The following is a 20,186-nucleotide window of genomic DNA, read 5'->3' on the forward strand; positions in this document are numbered from 1 at the left end:
ACATTATAATATCACTGGTAGGAAAAGTAACAAGCTGTTTATGAGTAAACAGTCATTTTATTTCTTGCTAATGTATCTTGAGATATACCTCAAGTATGGTATACTTGATTCATTTCTAATTCCACTGTCATCCCTCTTCCTTCAGAAATTTGACTCCAAATCTGGCTGACATGAAAAAGATCATCATTACAATGTTTTTCCATGGAAGCATTTTCTCTGGAGGCATTTATTCTTATTACAAAGCCTTTCCAAACACCTAATTTGACTCTTGGTGTTTAGTAACATTAGAATATTTAAAAGACAAAATTAGTAACTTAAAATCAAGATATACCAATGTGAGCTATGAGGAGAGAAGCATAATCTCTGTTTTCTACAACAAATTCACATAAATTTGGGGGGAGGAAGAACCAAAGCACCTCAGATGTTCGATAAAGGATTATGTGCTATATCAATTTATACAAAATGCAAGGAGGTAATCTGAAGCACCAGGAAGAACTCTGAACTGAAGTCAGGAAGTCTGATTCTGAGTTCAGGCATGTCACCAGCTAGCTGTGTCTTCTGAGATCACTAAACCATTCTGGCCTAAGTTTCTTCATCTTAAGGGCAAGATCAATTCCAAATTTGTCTAGATGTCAGACCATGAACAGAACATCATGAAACAGTACCTTTAATTAAATGATATGAACTAGAAACAATTTTACAAACAGAAAATAGAAATATATTGAAAGTTCAATATAAACTCATAACCATGAATATACATGTATACAAACAAACGAGTTCTCTAAGCAAAGGATGCACTTCTGAATTCTTCGGTTAATATTTACTTGCTATCTGGGAGGGAGTCATGGTTAATATTGCAGTCTCTGAAATCAGACTGCCTAAATTCAAATCCCACCTTTTATTTTTAGTTCTGGAACCTGGGTAAGTTAGTTAGTATCTCTGAACCTAAGTTGTCTCATCTGTAAATGAGGATAGTAATAGTAGCTATAATGGGAGTTATCTGAAGAATCAATCTATGTAAAGCAGGCAGTATGGTGTCCCAGGTGGTGCTAGTGGTAAAGAACCTGCCTGCCAATCCAGGAGACATAAGAAACATAGGTTCAATCCCTGGGCCGGGAAGATCCCCTGGAGAAGGAAATGGCAACCCACTCCAGTACTCCTGCCGGGAGAATCCCATGGACAAAGGAGCCTGGTAGGCTCCAGTCCATAGGGTCTCACAGAGTTGGACATGACTAAAGCAACTTAGCACACATCCATGTGTGGTATCCATTCCATAGTAAGAGCCTAATAACAATAATGACAGGGCTTTCCAGGTGGCTCAGCAGTAAAGAGTCTGCCTGCCAGTGCAGGAGACATGGGTTTGATCCCTGGTCCAGGAAGTTCCCACACGCTGCAGAGCAACTAAGCCCGTGAAAATGACTATTGAGCCTGTGCTCTAGAACCTGGGAACTGCTAGTACTGAAGCAGGTGTACCCTGGAGCTCGTGCTCTGCAACTAGAGAAGTCTGCAGTGAGATCTCCATGCAATGAGAAGCCCGCACACTGCAACAAAGAGTAGCCCCTGTGTGCTGCAACTAGAGAAAAGCCTGGGCAGCAATGAAGACCCAGCAGAGCCAAAAATAAATAAATAAAATAATTAAAAAAAACCCAATAATGACAGCAGTAACACTAGCAAACATATACTCAGTGTTTACTAAGTATCAGGCAATATTCTAAGAGTTATTACCCCAGTTAATCCTCACAACTATCACATGACAGATACTATCCTTAGCTTCGATTCTACAGTGAACAAACTGATACATAGAAAGGTTAAGTAATGCGCCCAAGTTAACTGTGAGAGTCAATATTACGGCTATTTACAAGCATTTTTAGTTCTCCTTTCGGGGAACATAGTAAGATTATACTTTGCCATGACCTCTGAAATTAGGTAAGGCTGATGGGATCTCAAAGGGTCACCTCATAGTGGCACATGATACTTCTGGGCAGAAAGTTTGAGCCCAAAAGCAAATTTCCATGTTATTGGTGTTATTGTTCAGTCGCCAAGTCATGTCCAACTCTCTGCTACCCCATGAACTGCAGCACATCAGGCTTCATTGTCCTTCACTATCTTCCTGAGCAGTGAAGCCATCCAACCATCTTATCCTCTGTCGCCCCCTTCTCCTCTTGCCCTCAGTCTCTCCCAGCATCAGGGTCTTTTCCAGTGAACTGGCTCTTCGCATCAGGTGGCCAAAGTATTGGAGCTCCAGTTTCAGCATCAGTCCTTCCAACGAAGGACTGATTCAATATTCAATATTCCACGTCGCCCTCCCTCTACTATAGTAATCATGCAAGTATATATTGTACTAGAGTTTACATCAACCCGGATGCCAAGGTGTATAAAAACAGCATAGCCGCCCCATCCCCAACTCCCCTGCCCCACATACTTTGGACAAGTATCATGACTGAGGAAAAATCCCACTGAGATTTTTGTGATAGTTTTGTTACCATAGCAATAACCAAGTATCCTGATAGTAAATTTCAGATTTAATACCATCATAATTATCTACTTACTTACACTAATGCTGAAAGCTTAGTTAAATTACAGGAGAAAATAGTACAATTCTATACATTTCGTTTTTGGGAGAATATGAACAAATGAAAGTTAAATATTGTCTAATTTAGTATACAATTCAAGAATTATTAGTCTAAATATCTTTATGACCTTGGGATAGGCAAAGTCTTCTTGAAGAAGAAACAAAAAACACTAACCACAAAAGAGAAAAATGATAAACTGAACTAAAATTAAGAAGGTCTATTCATCAAAGTCCATAAGTTAAAAAGTAGGCCACAGACTAGGAAATTATATTTGTAACACACACAATTTCCTAAAGACTCATATTCAGAATGTGTAAGAACAAATCAGCAAGATAAAGACAAATGACTCAATTAAAAAAAAAAGGCTAAAAATTGAAAAAAAGCACTTCCTAAAAGAGACAATCCAAATGATCAATAATCATAGAAAAAGAAGTACTACAACACATTTAATGACTAAAATAAAAAATACTGACAATACACAGTGTTGGCAAGGAGGAGTAGGAACTGAAATTCTTTTTTTTTTTCTTGTCATGTTGCTAGTGGCAGTTTAAGGGTGCACAGTCACTTTGGAAAACTCCTTGGCAAAAACTGTTAAAATAAACCCATTCTATGAACCAGCAATCCATTCCTAGCAACATATCCTAAACATGAGTGCAGATGTCTACCAAATGACACATAAAGACTGTTCATAGCACCATTATTAACAATCTCAAAGTGCAACCAATCCATCAACAGTGGATTGGACATCAACATGTCCATCAACAGTGGCTTGGTTACATTCTAATATATTCCTACAGTGACATCAGTGGAATACTACACAGACTGAACTACTGCTGCATGTACCATGGATGAACCTCATAGATATAATGATGAGCAAAAGAAGCCAGACTCACAAAAGTAAATATTCTGTGAATCTATTTATGTAAAGTTTAAGTATAGGGAAAACTATTCTTTGGTGGCAGAAATCAGAATAGTTGTGGTTATCTATAATGGGGGAGAGAAGGTACTGACTAAAGAGCCTCCTGAAGTGTTGGAAATATTCACAGGTGCATACATACATAAACATTCACTGACTTGTACATTTAAGATTTGTGCACTTACTGTATATACTGCAGGTTAAAAAAGTTAAAAGAAAAGAGAAACACTGGTCACTGGTTTAGGTAAGAATTCAAGGACTGGAAAATCTCATAAAGGTCTCTGGATCCAACCACACATCCAAGGCTTGGCTCCCAACCTGAGTATATCTCTTGGGGATGTCTACTCCCATTTCTGAATAGTCTGACCACTAGAAAGTTTTTCTTAATAATGAACTCCAAACTTGTCCCCAAGAAGTGTCCATCCTTAGATTTTCATTCTACTCTTTGAGGAATATACAGAACAAGTGTGCTCCTTTTCTAAATCACATCCCCTCAGTTATTCCATGGTGGCTCAGTTGGTAAAGAATTCGCTTCCAGTGCAGGAGATGCAGGTTTGATTCCTGGATCAGGGAGATCCCCTGGAAAAGGGCATGTCAACCCATTCCAGTATTTTTGCCTGGAGAATCTCACGGACTGAGGAGCCTGGCAGGCTACAGTCCATGGGGACATGACTGGAGCAACTGAACACAAACGTACGCAGTTATTCCAAGGCTTATCTAATGACTGTTTAGATTCTTTTTAGCTCTAAAAATTCTAGAAACCTCTATTTTTACTTGTCCACATTCCTTTCATTTACCTCTTTCACTGCACCTCTGTTGAACTTTGTTCTTTCAACCAAAGTATTCTAATGTTATGCATCACCTTAAGTAGATAACCCAACTTTTTTTACTCAAAATATGAACTTTAAATGACATCAATATTTACAGTGTATAGCTGGCCACATCTGTGTACTCATGAGAGCAGAAAAAGATATCTCTCAATGCTTAACATATTAGTATATCAGAGTTCCTCATGAAAGATACCTAACTCACTTGGATTTGCAGTGTTTACCATCAAATGTTTAAACTAGGAAGATGAGAAGTGTATTTCTTAGATAAAAAAATTAGTCGAGTCAGTGGTGACTATTTTGACCTGTCCATTTGGAATAAAGATGAATATATGAAAGCACTGTTAGGCCTAAAGCATACCAGACTTCATGAACAAACATAAAAGTACTTCCTAACCTCAAAGAACCAACTGGACAATTAATTCATAGAATTGTATATTTTAAGGCATTGAAAAGCCTCTATAGTGTCAAAGTTTAGATGATAAATGTAAAACCAGAATGAGATTTTTCTCACACTCAAGATTTCTAGTAGTACTCATACTAATCAGGTCTTCTGTTTAAAAAGCCAAACACTAACACTTTGCCTATACAATCATTTCATATCAATGGTTGCTCTTTTACTATTGAGTTCAGTTCAGTTGCTCAGTTGTGTCCAACTCTTTGCGACCCCATGAATCGCAGCACGCCAGACCTCCCTGTCCATCACCAACTCCCGGAATTTACCCAAACTCATGTCCATTGAGTCGGTGATGCCATCCAGCCATCTCATCCTCTGTCGTCCCCTTCACTTCCTCTCCTCAATCTTTCCCAGCCATCAGGGTCTTTTCCAATGAGTCAACTCTTCACATGAGGTGGCCCAAGTAGTGGAGTTTCAGCTTCAACATCAGTCCTTCCAATGAACACCCAGGACTGATCTCCTTTAGGATGGACTGGTTGGATCTCGTTGCAGTCCAAGAGACTCTCAAGAGTCTTCTTCCAACACCACAGTTCAAAAGCATCAATTCTTTGGTGCTCAGCTTTCTTCACAGTCCAACTCTCAGATCCATACATGACTACTGGAAAAACCAGAGCTTGGACTAGACGGAACTGTGTCAGCAAAGTAATGTCTCTGCTTTTTAATATGCTATCTAGGTTGGTCATAACTTTTCTTCCAAGGAGTAAGCATCTTTTAATTTCATGGCTGCAATCACCATCTGCAGTGATTTTGGAGCCCCCCAAAATACAAGTCTGCCACTGTTTTCACTGTTTCCCCATCTATTTGCCATGAAGTGATGGGACTGGATGCCATGATCTTAGTTTTCTGAATGTTGAGCTTTAAGCCAACTTTTTCACTCTCCTCTTTCACTTTCATCAAGAGGCTTTTTAGTTCCTCTTCACTTTCTGCCATAAGGGTGGTGTCATCGGCATATCTCAGATTATTGATACTTCTCCCGGCAATCTTGATTCCAGCTTGTGCTTCTTCCAGCCCAGCATTTCTCATGATGTACTCTGCATATAAGATAAATAAGCAAGGTGACAATATACAGCCTTGACGTACTCCTTTTCCTATTTGGAATCAGTCTGTTGTTCCATGTCCAGTTCTAACTATTGCTTCCTGACCTGCATACAGGTTTCTCAAGAGACAGGTCAGGTGGTCTGGTATTCCCATCTTTTCAGAATTTTCCACACAGTTTATTGTGATCCACACAGTCAAAGGCTTTGGCATAGTCAATAAAGCAGAAATAGATGTTTTCCTGGAACTCTCTTGCTTTTTCGATGATCCAGAGGATGTTGGCAATTTGATCTCTGGTTCGTCTGCCTTTTCTAAAACCAGCTTGAACACCTGGAAGTTCACGGTTCACGTATTGCTGAAGCTTGGCTTGGAGAATTTTGAGCATTGCTTTACTAATGTTAGATGAGTGCAATTGTGCGGTAGTTGAGCATTCTTTGACATTGCCTTTCTTTGGGATTGGAATGAAAACTGACCTTTTCTAGTCCTGTGGCCACTGCTGAGTTTTCCAAATTTGCTGGCATACTGAGTGCAGCACTTTTAACAGCATCATCTTTTAGGATTTGAAACAGCTCAACTGGAATTCCATCACCTCCATTAGCTTTGTTCATAGTGATGTTTCTAAGGCCCACTTGACTTCACATTCCAGGATGTCTGGCTCTAGGTGAGTGATCACACCATCGTGATAGTCTGGGTTGTGAAGATCTTTTTTGTATAGTTCTTCTGTGTATTCTTGCCACCTCTTAATATCTTCTGCTTCTCTTAGGTCCATACCATTTCTGTCCTTTATCGAGCCCATCTTTGCATGAAATGTTCCCTTGGTATCTCTAATTTTCTTGAAGAGATCTCTAGTCTTTCCCATTCTGTTGTTTTCCTCTATTTCTTTGCATTGATCGCTGAGGAAGGCTTTCTTTTCTTTCCTTGCTATTCTTTGGAAGTCTGCATTCAAATGGGTATATCTTTCCTTTTCTCCTTTGCTTTTCACTTCTCTTCTTTTTACAGCTATCTGTAAGGCCTCCTCCGACAGCCATTTTGCTTTTTTTTGTATTTCTTTTCCATGGGGATGGTCTTGATCCCTGTCTCCTATACAATGTCACGAACCTCCATCCATAGTTCATCAGGCACTCTGTCTATCAGATCTAGTCCCTTAAATCTATTTCTCACTTCCACTGTATAATCATAAGGGATTTGATTTAGGTCATACCTATTCTGTCGTTTTTGAGATTGCATCCAAGTACTGCCTTTCGGACTCTTGCTGACCATGATGGCTACTCCATTTTTCCTAAGGGATTGCTGCCCACAGTAGTAGATATAATGGTCATCTGAGTTAAATTTACCCATTCCAGTCCATCTTAGTTCGCGGATTCCTAGAATGTCGATGTTCACTCTTGCCACCTCCTATTTGACCACTTCCAATTTGCTTTGATTCATGGACCTAACATTCCAGGTTCCTATGCAATATTGCTCTTTACAGCATCAGACCTTGCTTCTTTCACCAGTCACATCCACAATTGGGTATTGTTTTTGCTTTGGCTCCATCCCTTCATTCTTTCTGGAGTTATTTCTCCACTGATCTCCAGTAGCATATTGGGCACCTACTGACCTGGGGAGTTCCTCTTTCACTATTACAACCTCATATTCTTACTGTGTTGTCCTTTATTGCACATATTAGAACAATAATCAAGGACCTCCACGGCAGTCCAGTGGTTGACTCCACTTCCATTGCATGGGCTATGGGTTTGATCCCTGGTCAGGGAACTAAGATTCTGCATGCTGTGTAAAAGACAGACTCAAGATTATCTACAGATAGGTTATCTGCAACATGAATTATGCAAAGATAAAATGTATTTATTTAATGATTCTGGGGAATTTCTGAGAGAGGATATGAAGTAATAATGAGAAGGAAAGCTTAGTAATTATTGTAATCTGAGAAAGTCTTGCATGGCTGTGCTTTGCAAGAGAAATGATGCCATGAAATTGATGATTTTATGGAGCTAACACAGAAACATGGACAGATTAAATGCCTAAAGACAGTGAAGGTCAACTATCAGACTGAGCCAGGGAAATCTTATACACAACTAGAGATTCTCATCAGCAATAATGAACTGAAGGCTTATACTACACACTTCTAAATGATGTACCGATTCATAAAGTAGAAAACTAAATGGAAGATATGCAATGAGTTCAGCATTTGAGTCAAACTATCAAACTTTTCTCAACTCCTCTGGAACTCCCAGTCTTCTCTTTTTAGTCATCTAACACTTGGCACCACTTTGAGTTGTAAATTTTCTATGTAAGTGTCTTCTCCATGGAAGACACCATGCTCTGGATATCCTTCTAGCTTCTTCAAGTATTTCAGTCCTCTTACCATCATTTTAACCTCTTTTACAACAATGACTGTTCTTTTTTCCATCAGATATAAATATACTCTATTCCTAAGAAGAAAGAAAACAAAACTCATAATAGAACCCTTCATTAATTCCTATCTTCCCTTCTAAGCAACTGCCCATTCATTTACCTTTTCTTCATAACCAAACTACAAAGATTATTCTAGCCACTGCCACTACCCACTCAATCTGAAATACACAGTAATCTGGTTTCTATCCCTAACTTACTCTACTGACTATTTTCTGATACCCAGTTATCTCTAATTGCTAATTTCAACAAACACTTTTTAACTGTTAATCTATTTTGTTGCTAACTGGCATTTGATACTGTAAATGACTCTTCTTCTATTGTTTCCTGTTTACCTCTCTTGTTTTATTTCCCTGTCTCTTTAGCCATTTCTTCAGACATTGGCTCCTTTCTCTCACTCTGTATGTTTTCCTAGTGATCTCTTTCAGTCCCAGTGTTTTAATAACCACTTATACTGACAACATCTACAACCAACTCTAAAATTTCAGGCCTGTATCTTATATGGAAAAGAAGATTGATTATCTTCCTTTGGTGTGCCAGAGGCAACTCACACTTTACACATATAAAACTGAATCCATAATCTTTTCCTTCAAGTCTATTCCATCTCCTATGTTCTCTATGTCAGTTGAGGGTGCTCTACTCGTCACTCAGCCCAAAAACCTGCGTGTCCTTTCCAGCATTTCCCTTGCCCTTCTCTCCATGTTCAATCCCTTACCAAAACCCAGTTGATCCTGTCTCCTCTTCTATGTTACCATGATTACTGTCTCAGTGAAAGCCTTTATTTTTCTTGGCCTGAGTACTCTTAACAACCTCCTGCCTATTGTTCCTGCCTCCAATCTGTTTCCATACAGCTGCCAGTGATCATTCTAAAATACAAATCTAATCATACATATCATTCCTTGTATAAAATCATTCTCAAGAGGCGACCCACCTGTCTTTGGGTGATTTTTACTTTTTTCTTTTTAAAATTCTGTTTAAAAGCATAGAAGTTATGTTTGTCTGTATGCTCAAAGTCTGAATGTCTTGTAGTAAAGATATGTTATTTTATTATTAGAATAAACAATAAAACTTGGTCCCATAATAGTGAATGACCACCTTCAAACTAGTTTGGGTATCAGAAAAAGGAATCTTGATATGTTTAAATGAACTAGCACACAAAAAGTTTAACTAAAAAGAATATATTAAAAAAACTCAAGTCTTCTCTATGTTGAATTCTTATCTTTGGCACCTTCTATTTGTTCTCACACAAAACATTTTACAAATTTATCCCTTGAGGGAATAAGATTCAGCTGACTTGCCAATTAAGACTAATATATAGATAACAAATGCTCAGTTAAAAAAATGCAGTCCTGACCTTTTCTCTTTAAGTACAGGCATACTTTGTTTTATTGTACTTTGCTTTATTGCAATTTGCAGATACTTTGTTTTTTTTACAAATTGGTGGTTTGACCTTGTGTCAAGCAAGTCTACCAGTGCCATTTTCCCAACAGCATTTGCTCATTTTGTGTCTCTGGGTCACATTCTGGTAATTCTTGCAATATTTAAAGATTTTCCATTATTATTATATCTGTTATGGTGATCTGTGATCTCCGATGTTACTGTTGCAAAAAAGATTATAACTTGCAGAAGGTTCAGATGATAGTTGGCATTTTTAAGCAGTATTTTAAGATTAAGGTATTATTATTTTTTTAGATAACATTATTGCACACTTTGTCAACAAAGGTCCATCTAGTCAAGGCTATGGTTTTTCCAGCAGTCATGTATGGATGTGAGAGTTGGACTGTAAAGAAAGCTGAGCGCAGAAGAATTGATGCTTTTGAACTGTGGTGTTGGAAGAAGATTCTTGAGAGTCCCTTGGACTGCAACGAGATCCAACCAGTCCATCCTAAAGGAGATCAGTCCTGGGTGTTCATTGGAAGGACTGATGTTGAAGCTGAAACTCCACTACTTGGGCCACCTCATGCGAAGAGTTGACTCATTGGAAAAGACCCTGATGCTGGGAAAGATTGAGGGCAGGAGGAGAAGGGGACGACAGAGGATGAGATGGTTAGATGGCATCACTGACTCAATGGACATGAGTTTGGGTAAATTCTGGGAGTTGGTGATGGACAGGGAGGCCTGGCACGCTGTGGTTCATGGGGTCGCAAAGAGTCGGACATGACTGAGTGACTGAACTGAACTTATTGCACACTTTAGTCAACAGACTACAGTACAGAATAAACATAACTTTTATATGCACTGGGAAACCGAAAAATCTGTGTGCCTTGCTTTGTTGCAATTATCATAATATCGCACTGGTCTAGAACCAAACCTACAGCATCTCTGAGGTATTCCTGTAGATCAAATAGCCTATGTCCAGGAAATACACACAGTTTTAAAGAAAGGAGATGAAATAAATTAGTATCATAAGATTTAATGCTCAATATACATAACTACTTATGATGGAGCTTTCTATTAATTTTTGAACTAGGAAGATTGTTTTCGATTGTATCGTATTTAAATACATGCTTGAGGCCTTGAAATTAACATGTTATCAGAGTAATTTCTAGTCTCCCCTATAACCCTTTAAATTACAGTATCTATGTTATTTCCCGCAATGTATTTCTGTTGTAATCAACCTCAAAACCTCTTGAGAGCAAATGCCATTCACCAGTTTTATACATGCATTACCAAGTAAGGCAGGAGAAACTGTTAAACCAACCGAGATCCCACGATGCCAGTTAAATTTTTTCTTCTTTCTAAGCTCCTCAAACATGTCAACACTATTGACACATTGTAGTAAAGTAGGTTCTAAGTTTGGGGTGATGTGATTTGCTTGAAAGACAAAGACAGCAGAGTGTAAACAGACTATTACAGGTCACAGCAAAGTAAGTTCAGAGCTACAGCTACAGTTTATTTCTTATTATGTGTATTTATTAAGTATTGAAACGATAAACATGTAACCCAGGCAAGAGTTGGACCCACCAGGTTAAACATTCCTTCCCTACCAGCTAAGAGGGCACAGTTTGAAAAAAAGAGAACAATTTAGTTACCAATTTAATAGTCAGGAGGAAAAAAGCTCAATCATTACACTGTACTCACTGCTTTCTAGAACAGTTCATAAAATGCCGCACTACTGAACTTAAATACACTTAACCTATTTGAAAAATAGTGTTCTGAATTTGAAATCTTTGAACTCAAGCTTCCTACTAGATGATGATCAATTGTAAGCTAACAGGATATTGTTCTTGATATGTAAAAATGACTACTGTTTCACCATTGGTGAAAGATTTTCTAATGTTTAAAAACAAGGATGCAGTTATTCCAATTCATCCTTAGACTTCAATCTAGCACCCCTGGAGTGCAATATTTATCTATAGGGCATCACTCTAAGGGAAAGTGCAGAGATCAATTCCAATCCTAGGCACCAGAATTATTTTTACTACATGATCGAATTAAGCTACAAACAGAAATTGAGTTGTAATTTCTAATGTGATAAGGTTTTACTTATCCAAGTAAACATTAAACTCTGCAGAATGTAATACAACTCTATGGATGGTGACACAGACATAGAAGATAAAGACTGTAAACAGTATATCTACCCTACTCTTTACCACTGAGAATGCTTTTAGACAAGACTGCTAAACAAGTAAGAGAAGATAAATAATTAGTAAAGGCTGACAGCTAGAAAGATATAGTTGACCCAAGTCTTTCTTGGTACAGTAATGGAATCTATACACTATTTTCAGTATCATGTATTGCTAGCGAAAGATTTTAATTAAACATGGGGGAGAAGAAATTGGCCAATTAGAATTCTGCAAGTAGTTTGTTTTGCCAGGAAATTAATGGCTAGAGCTGACACTGTCTTTCTGGCAAAATAAATCTGCTCTTTCCCCTTTCAAGAAATAAACATAAAAACTACCCTATTACATTTATTTAATATAGTCTCTAAATTGGCAATTAGCTGGAGAAGACTGTTTCACATATGGCAGAGTTCCCTGTACTTAAAGGCTCCTCACCCCTTCTATACCCATAATGCACCATATTTGTACACTGCTATAGTACTACAGAAAGAATTTCAATATTCCTCATATTCTTTCACTAACTCTAGAGTCAGTGATTTACATTTCAAAAACTCAAGAAAGAACCTGCAATAGCAACCAGAGGATTATGAAATTCAGAAACTTACTTAGTCATACCTGTCAGCAGACATTTATACATTCTTATGATTTATAAACTCCCAATTTCATTGACCTGAGAACAGCTATGAATGTCTAGTAAATCCACAAATATCAATAACTAGATGAAGCTTTTAAAAATTGCATTAAGAATTAATAATTCTGTTAAAGGCAGAATTAATAACAGCAATAATAATATGATGATGTGAGAAACCAGGCACTCAGAATTCTCATTCTTCTTGTTTTACTCCCTTTCCCCATCACTGCCCTGAACCTACCAAAATGCATAAGAAACATTCATCATGTTTTTTTCAGTTTATGGGAGAATTCTAAGTATGGTACCAAGACTTTAGAAATAAATAAGAATACTTCATTTACTATACATTAAGAAATAAAAGTCCCTGAAACATTTTTTTTTAAAAAAACTAAAGTATAGTTGACTTACAGTGTTAGGTTAGTTTCAGGTATATAAACATTTTCTTTTGAAATGAAATTTACGCCTAAAATTGCTAGCAAACATTTTTGTCATGTGTTTCAAGAAATTTTAGTGGCCAAAAGCTCTTTCAAATTGTTGGACTTACAATTTTATATCAAACACACAATTAAGCATCTCATTTTACTGAAATTAGCTTAAAACAATTAAAATTTTAATTAAAAATTAGGTCTAAGATGAAGGAAAAAACACAAGCTAAGAAAATGTAGAATACTTTGTAACAGCAAATCACAATAGCTCTGTGTATCTTATAAAACATGTATGAAGACATTCATATTGTGAAATGTGATCATTTTTGCTTTATCGTGATTAAAAGGCATGTCATATACTTACTGTGGTAGCATTATGGCATACTTACATGCCTAAAATAGCTAATAACCTTTATACAAACAATGCTGTCAATCTCTGCAGTAAGCAAATGCAATTAGACCACCTTTCCTTTGTAGGGCTCTAATGTTTAAAAAAAAAAAAAAAGGAATTGTAGAAAAGACGACAAGTTGCCTAGCCAAGACTGCCACTGAGAACACTCTGCCAATAGTTTCCAAGAGCTCTGACCTAAGAAATGCAGGCAGGTGTATTCCTCTCTAGGGGCTTAAATGAAATCTGCCCACAACTGCCAGTTTAGCTTAGCACATAAAACATACATCACTGAGAGGACAGGCTGATCATCAGAAACTGTCTCCAGGCATTACAATGATTACATGGTGCCTTTCTCAGAGAGTAATTCTGAAGAAATAAAGGATTAAACCAGAGAAAATAAATAATCCCTCCATGCTCCTAGGGTACAGGGCACACCTATGAAACGGTTCCTGACCTATCGAGTTTACCTAAGGTGGCATGCTATCTTTTCTCATTCATCTTGTATTTACCAAATGTGTAATATATACCAGGCACTTAGTTAAGACACCAGGACTACAAGAGTGAACAGTGTCTGGTTTCACGAAAATTATGGTGTGAGGTGAAAGATTAAGCACATATATCAATGAATACAATTTTAAATTGTGAAAGCTTCTAGGAGGGAAAAGAACAGAATACGATAGAAAAAGAGTGGGAGATGTCACTTAGACAGAGGACCACTCTGAAGAAGTAAAGTGAGAACTGAATGTTAAGTAGGTACATTCCATGCTGAGGAACTAGGACTTGACTGAGAACTTGGTGCTTTGGAAGAAGTGAAAGAAGGCTAGAAGGGGCTGGAGTAAAGTGATCAGGAGAGAGCAGCAAGGATAAGCAAGCAGGGACTACATCCTGCACAGATGTGGGGTTATCTTAAACATGTGGGTTTTCACCAATGTTAAGAGTAAGGCTTTTAGGAATTCCAAGGAGCAGCATGATACGATATTTATGCTTTTTAAAGGATCATTCTAACTTCTATGTAAAGAATGGACTGGCAAATAGTAAGAATGAATCCAGGAAGTTACTGTTACAGTCTACCACAGCATGATGGTGGCTTAAAACAGGATATGGCAGTGCAGATGTAGCACACAGAGTGGATCTGATACATTCAGGAGGTCCAGTCAGAGAGTTTTGTAGTGGTCTCCATGGTGTGCGTGTGTGGTAGTGAGAGCTCTCAAGAATAATACCAAGATGTCCAGCTGAGCTATCAGTAGATATATATGGAGATGAGATTTATAGAAATAGGAATACTGGAGGTGTAGAATCAGGAAAAAGATCAAGAGTTTAAGATTGACTGTGTACTTTTCTTGATCGGTATTGCTAGAGGTCTATACATTTTACTGACCTTTTCAAAGACCGACCTCGTGGCTTTGCAGATATTTCTTATTGTGTCCTTGTTTTCTGTTTAATTAATTGCTCCTTTTTAATAATTTCCTTCTTCTACTTACTTTGGGTTTAATTTGCTGTTCTTTACTGGATTTCCTGAAAATGATATTTAGATCACTAGTTTTTGACTTTCTTCTAATATAGGCATATAGGGTTATAAATTTTCCCATCAAGTATAGCTTTGGCTGATTCACATATATTTTGATATATTGTATTTTCATTACTATTCTGTTGCAAATGTGTTCTAATTGTGTTTTATTTTTTGATCTAGTGGGTCATTCAGAAATGTATTTTGGGGGGAGTTTGCTAGGTACTATTTTATAATCCATCTCTTAATCGAACTATGTTCAGGTAACAGTCTGGATGAGATTTGTTAAGATTTGCTTTATGGTCTATCATAAGATCTATTTTGTTAAAAGTCCCATGTGAACTTGAAAAAATATTTTTTGAAGCTATATTACTAGAATTAGATATATACAGATTTATATTCTCACATTTTCCCTAGTAGAATGACTCTTCTATAATTATGAAATATTCTTCCTTATTTCTAGTTATTCTTGTACTCAAGTGTATTATGTATAGAGGGTGTAGTCCTCTAGGGAATACTATTTGAGAGCCTGGGCTGTTTTACAGGTCCTTTCTTCCTTGGAGGGACCAGAATTTTAATGCTTGCTTGTCAACATCATCAGATGAAAAAAAATTCACTCTGTCTTTTTACGGGTTAGCTTGCTTAGCTTCTGCTCTTCAGCAAAATCACTTCTAGATGCTTCTCTTCCCTACTAGCATCTTGACCCCTCAGTCCTGGCCAATGGGGATCACTAAACTCCAATGTTTAGTACTCAGCCCCATGAGAATACTGGCTTCTCTGCTTATAGCAGAAATCCTCTGCTCAGTTTCATAGGTTCTTGTTCTGTACTACACATTAAGCAAATTCTTGAACAGGGAAAGAGAAGCACAGAACATAAGCATGCTTCTTTGAAGTTCCCTTGGTTCCATGATTTTGATGGCTGCCTCAGTAGGCCTCTGATGTTTTCATTCTCCTTTTTTTTAAAAATTTGTCCTCTAATGTTCTCAGCAAAAGCATTAGTCTGCAGCAACCTAGAACCTCAACGCAAGGAGCAGAAGTCATAGCATGGGCTCTCAATCAAAAATCTACTGCTTATTAGCTGTGTGATCTTGTCAAGTTATTTGACCAAAGTATTTAAACATTCTGAGTTTCAATTGTATCTTATGTAAATGAAAGTAACACCATCTCATAAATGTTGTGAGGATGTGAAGATTAAATGTCTGTAAAATGTCTACTAACAAAAACACTTTAATGAGGGCATGCAATGTGCCAGACACTTTATACAGATTTAATAACTTAATGTAGATATTGTTACTATCTCCAGTTTCTTTTTTAAGATCACATACTAGTAAGTGATGGAGCTAGGATTTGACTTTAGAGCAGGTTTCTTACTAACTACTCAACACTTCTGTAATATTGCTTTAGTATTGCACCGACACCAGTATATGCTCAATGAATATCAGTTATTATGACACAGAAAATACAAATGCTTCAGAAATACATGATTTTTTGATTTCTCCTTTTTTTCATTTTGGCAAAAACATTCTTAGAGAATCTTTAAATATATTTAAAAGAAGCTATTGTGAAAAATTAATGTCTAATAGCCTACTGAATGAATAGGTAATAATTTGCTTAACCATTATTCTATTTTTGGATATCTAGAAGGTTTCCAGTTTTTAAAAACAGTATAGATATCAGTGCCATTTTGTCCCTTTCACTGTTTTCTTTATTTGAAGTATTTTCTCAGAATAAAATCCTATCAGTGGAAATTTGGCTCAAGACTGTGAACATATTATTATTGCTGACACAGCAACTATATTGCTTTTCCAAAGAGCTGAAGTAATTGTGGTATCACTGGCAATAAAAATGAAAGGTTTGTGTTAAGAGAATAGGAATTAAAGTTATGAAGTACAGGAATGAAGGAAGTGTGGAGATGGAATGAGAACGGAGATATAAATTTTGAGGCTAAGAAATGAAAGTAGAGTATCTGGATACTATTTTGGGGGCAGCAGGGGTATTAGTTTCACTTAAAGGAGTAGGGATAGAAGAAAAGGGCTGCGCTTTGTTGAAAATTCCAAATACTCATCTGGGATACAGATAAATACTGTTAAGGTATAGCTTACAGATAGACTATCTGATACACTAGCGTTCAACCTGATCTTTAGTGTCACTTCTTATTCTAATCTATCACTAAATATTTAGTAATTTGGTGTGTGGATCTTTATTATTATTGTTTTAAAATACACAGAGAAATGATCTCTCTTAAGGATAGCCATATTAAATTATAAAAATTATAAATTACAAAACAACCACATAGATTGTTGCTTCTACTTGGTTCAGTCAATCTAGCAAAGTGTACTAGGAAGCAGGAGGCTGATGTTCTAGGGTCCATTGTATCACTTTATTTGGTATGTAATTCTGGGCCTTAATTGCCTTATCTATATGTTGGGGTATTTTATCTAATTAAAACTGAGCATTTGAACATGGCATCTCATTTTATATTCCTGATTCTAAATCTGTCTAGTGGGCATACTATACTGAATAAAAATGAAAAAAATCTCTCTTCCTTTGCTATCATGTACTATGCTTCTGAGTATCTCACTAACCTTGTGATCAGTTTTGAAGTTATTAATTAAAAAGTTACTCTGTGGGCCTCTTTGAGGGCCAATAAAAAAATAAAATGAAAAAACCTTTTCTGCTAACTGCTTCATTACATACATATGTAAGTAAGTGCCTGATTGGCCAAGTTCCCTTTCAAATTTCACTTCCAGTTTCTCTTAGCCCCCAGTAAGTTTTAGTTGTGACTCTAAGAGATCACAGAGTTTGAGAATAATAACTGGCTGCATTCAAATCCTGTCTCTTTCACTTATAGGTCAAGTGACCCTGGGCAAGTGAACTAGCCTCTATCTTCTCATAGGCAACATGAAGTTAGTTAATACCTAAAACACCAAATTATGAGAATTAAGTTAGTTGAATGGGAATTGGAATTATGGTTAAATATAGTTTAAATGTGAATACCATTTAAGAAATAAGCAGAACACCACTGAATAACAGTAGTTTTGAGCTGATTCAAACTAGGGGCTGGTTTGATTCCTAGGGTCCTTAAAAATCCATATTCTTTAAGGAAGCTTTTCCAGATGAAGGAGCAAATACAAAGGCTTTGAATTCCTTCATGCTCCCACAGATGCCAATTCCATGATACAGAAACACCATAACGGAAGGAATAATCAAAGAGAAGAATAATTTTATGCCTATCCAACTAGCCAAGAATTTTTGCTGGTGAAATTGTGGTTAAGACAACACACTTGTATATTACTGGTGACATCAAAAATTAGTATAACCTTTTAGAGAAATAACATAGCCTATTGTATCAAGAACTATAAAATACCCATACTCTTAAAATGAACAATTTCACTCATAAGATCTTATTCTAAAAAAATAATTCAAACAAAGAAAACAACTATGGTTTTATTTAATAGTGCCTGGCACATAAAAGGTACTCAAGCATTTCTTCAAATGAATACCTTCATATGTACTAACTTCTCCAAATCATTGCCCTTGGTTCCTTTCCACTATGATTTAACTATTTTTCATCATATGGGGATAGTTTTAGATTCAAATTCTAATATTTCTGTCTAGTCTCTGTTCTCCCATCTTCTCCAGTAACTTCATTGCTGATTGCTATCAGACTTCCTATGATACTTTCAACCTCTGAACTAAGCTGACCTTCACACTGAAACCAGGATGACCACATACATCCTTGACCCTATCAAGAAAAAAATCTGAAGCTTCAAGTTCCTAAAATGCTGTTCTCCCTTGTCAACACCCTTCTAGTCTAACCATTCACCTCACTGCCTGCTTCATAAGAAACATGATAGCCAGAAACCTATCCATCCTCACCTGATCTGCACCTAGACACTTATATTTCCCTCTAGAATATGAGAATTATCACATCCTTACAACCCTAGTGGCTCAGAAAGTAAAAAATATGACTGCAATGCAGGAGAACCAGGTTCAATCCCTGGGTTGGGAAGACCCCCTGGAGAAGGGAATGGCTACCCACTCCAGTATTCTTGCCTGGAGAATTCCATGGATAGAGGGGTTGCAAAGAGTTGGACACAACTGAGCAACTTTCACTACTACTTCCTTGTTCTCGCCCCATCCAAAAATCCAGATTCTTCAAGTGTAAGTATATCCCTCTTTTTAAAGGTATAACTCACATACCATAAAATTCACCCCTTCAGTATACAATTCAGTGGTTTAGTACTGGATTTGCCAAAAAAGCTCATTCTGGTTTTTCTGTATCATCTTACTGGAAAATCTGAACCAACTTTCAGGCTGGCCCAATATATTCGTAAACAAGGTATTTTACTATCATGGTTATGTTGTGCAACCATCACAGAACATTTTCATCATTCCCTCAAAGAAACTCCATACACATTAGCAGTCATTCTCCATCCACAGCCCCCAGTTCCTGGCACGCTAATATATTAACTTTCTGTTTCTATGGTTTTGCTTGTTCTAGACATTGCATATAAATGGAATCATATGTGGCTTTTTGTGCCTAGCTTCTTTCCCTTTACTGTAATATTTTCAAGATTCATCCATTTTATAGCATGTACCAATGCTCTATTCCTTTTCATTGATGAATAATATTCCCTTGTATGCTGCTGCTGCTGCTAAGTCACTTCAGTCATGTCCGACTCCGTGCGACCCCATAGACAGCAGCCTACCAGGCTCCTTCGTCCATGGGATTTTCCAGGCAAGAGTACTGGAGTGGGTTGCCATTGCCTTCTCCATTCCCTCGTATGACTATACTGCATTCTGTTTATTTATTCACCAATTGATAAACATTTGGTTTTGTTTCTATATTTTGGCTCTTACAATAAATGCTGCTAGGAACATCTGGGGAAAAGATGTGAACCCATTCCTAATTCTCTTGGGTATATAACTAGGAGTGGAATTGCAAGGTAAATATCTCTTGATATCTAAATCTATTCTGTTTCTGAGTTTAGACAGCCTGGGATATATTTCAAAATGCAAGCAACTCTACAATGACTCCCCAACCCACCTTCACTGAAATACCTTCAGTCTTCAAAATCTGTACATATTAATTACAACTTAGTTCTTCCCAATTAAATTGAGGGTAGGTTCTTTCAAATTAAATTGAGTTCTCATAGGGCTCATCATATAGCAGGCATTTAATATATGTTCTATATTGATACCTTATGCTTTAAAATGAGAGAATGATGACTGAGTCACCCCTTCATTCAGCAGACCTTTGATTGTCTATTGGACATGGGTCACTGTGTTTAAACATTGGGTATAAGTAGTGGACAATAGTTATTAATCAGTTTCATCTACCCCAAAAGTTATTGATCAGTTTCATCTACCTCAACTTCCAATTCAACTCCACAAATATTTACTGAATACTTATGATGTGAATGGCTAGGTAGGACAGCAGACACAG

General features: G+C 37.0%; 1 protein-coding gene across 4 annotated transcripts in view; it reads right to left on the reverse strand.

Annotated features, from left to right (window-relative positions):
- Positions 1-20,186, reverse strand: part of HMG20A (high mobility group 20A) — a 65,097-nt gene that overhangs the window by 39,841 nt on the left and 5,070 nt on the right. The window contains exon 1 of one of the 4 annotated variants that reach the window (XM_081549541.1): positions 14,609-14,748. The exons of the other annotated variants lie outside the window; for them this stretch is intronic. The gene's annotated coding sequence lies outside the window, so the exon portion shown is untranslated. Of the gene's footprint in view, positions 1-14,608; positions 14,749-20,186 lie in introns of those variants that run through there. 4 annotated transcript variants of the gene reach the window in all.

Source organism: Giraffa tippelskirchi, chromosome 12 (assembly GCF_054371585.1).
Source record: "Giraffa tippelskirchi isolate mGirTip1 chromosome 12, T2T-mGirTip1v1.2.pri, whole genome shotgun sequence".
In the NCBI taxonomy this organism is placed as follows: Eukaryota; Metazoa; Chordata; class Mammalia; order Artiodactyla; family Giraffidae; genus Giraffa; species Giraffa tippelskirchi.